Source organism: Tupaia chinensis, unplaced genomic scaffold, assembly GCF_000334495.1.
Source record: "Tupaia chinensis unplaced genomic scaffold, TupChi_1.0 Scaffold000287_1, whole genome shotgun sequence".
Lineage (NCBI taxonomy): Eukaryota > Metazoa > Chordata > Mammalia > Scandentia > Tupaiidae > Tupaia > Tupaia belangeri.
The window spans coordinates 1,361,163-1,363,001 of record NW_006159771.1 but is presented as its reverse complement, the minus strand read 5'-3'; positions in this window follow the sequence as shown (position 1 = coordinate 1,363,001).

Below are 1,839 nucleotides of genomic sequence, written 5' to 3'. Positions count from 1 at the left end.
GGCCAGTCCCGACTCAGATCCTGGGCCCGGGCGCCGCCGCTGCCCCGGCTCGGTCCTCCCGGGACTGCCTTGCCCCGGGTCTGCTTGGGGCCAGGCTAGGGCGCGCCGAGATGCTCGCGATCTGCTCCCAGGGAAGCACCCGGGGTGGGCTGCCCCCTGGAAACGAGGACCCAGCCCCTGCCCTCCTGTCCCGGAGCCGCCCCCTGTGCCTTTGTTGCGGGTCTTGCTGGTGCCACGGAAGACCCTGCTCGTTCGGGGGCCCTGGGGCGGGCTCAGTAAATAGTGCACTGAAAATCCCTCTCAAATGCTTTTGACTCTGTCCTCCATGACTTGAGAACCATTCCTTTGAAGTCCTTCAGTTTGCAGTGGCTTGGGACATAGAGCGTCCTTTCTGCTACCCGCTGAAGCTTTGATCAACACGGGACAGGGAACCAGCAGTTAGCATAATGGCTATGTCGCTGGACTCCCATGTAGTCGACCGCGGTTCGCGTCCCGGACCCGGTGGCTTAAAACTCACGCCGGGCACGTGTGCGTGCGTGCCCAAGATCCCGAGAGGAGAATGGAGGAGAAGGGATTGCGGCATGACCATCCCCCCTGGGGGGTGATTTCTCGCTTTCTGTCTCTATGTCTCTCTCTGTTTGGCGATCGCTTGCGCCCTATTGTGAAAATCTCTCAAAAAAAAAAAAAAAAAAAAAAAAAAACATGGGACAGAGGGACCTTGCTTGAGGGAACTAGAATTGAGTAACCGTCTGTCAAGGCTATAGAGGGGGAGTTCCTGAGACCATTAACGGAAGAACAGACGGAGGGAGGGACTCGCAGAAGAGCTGCTACATTTGTACAAACATGTTTTTAAAAGTCTTATCAGAGCAATGTAGTTACACGCTGAAATGCAGCTTTTCATCCCTGGGCAGAAGAGATTAAAAAGAAACACCGTGGGTGAGCCAGACAGTGGTCTGAATCAGGTCCTTGTACTTTGCTCATGGGAGAATAAATTGGTTACAGAATGAGCACCCATAATCCGAAAATCCAAAATGCGAAATGCTCCAAAACCTGAAACTTTTCGAGCATAGTCATAGTTCAAATGGGATAGTCATAGTTAAAAATGTTCCAATACAAAAATAATGTATAAATTTAACTTCAAGCTACGTGTATGAGGTGTAGATAAAACAGAAATGAATTTCTTGTTTAGACTTGGGTTCCATCCCTAAGATACCTCACTATTTCCTATAGGCAAATATTCCAAAATCTGAAACACTTCTGGTCCCAAGCATTTCTGGTAATATTGCACGACCTATATGAAGACAATTTGGTAATAGTCATTAAAATGACAAATATACACTAAAACCAAAATGTCCCCGCAGTTCAGTACTGGTCAGTTTTCCTCAGGTATCTGCTGTATGTTTGGCACATTGTAATGATTTTCAGTGTGAACTTTTTTTTTTTTTGAGAGGTTTTGCTATAGGGTGCGTGCACTCACCAGACAGAGACAGACAGAGAGACAGAAAGCGAGAAATCACCCCCCAGGGGGGATGGCCATGCCGCAACCCCTTCTCCTCCATTCTCCTCTCAGGATCTTGGGCACGCATGCACACGCGCCCGGCATGAGTTTTAAGCCACCGGGTCCAGGACACGAACCGCGGTCAACTACGTGGGAGTCCAGTGACATAGCCATTACGCTAACTGCTGGCCCTGATTTTCAGTGTAAACTTATTGCAATAACAAACACTTGGAGAAAACCAAAATGTCTCTTTAGGAATTAACCAGGTGGGGCCAGCAGATGGCGTAATGGTTACCTCACTGGACTCCCATGTCGTTGACCATGGTTCCAGTCAGTCCTGG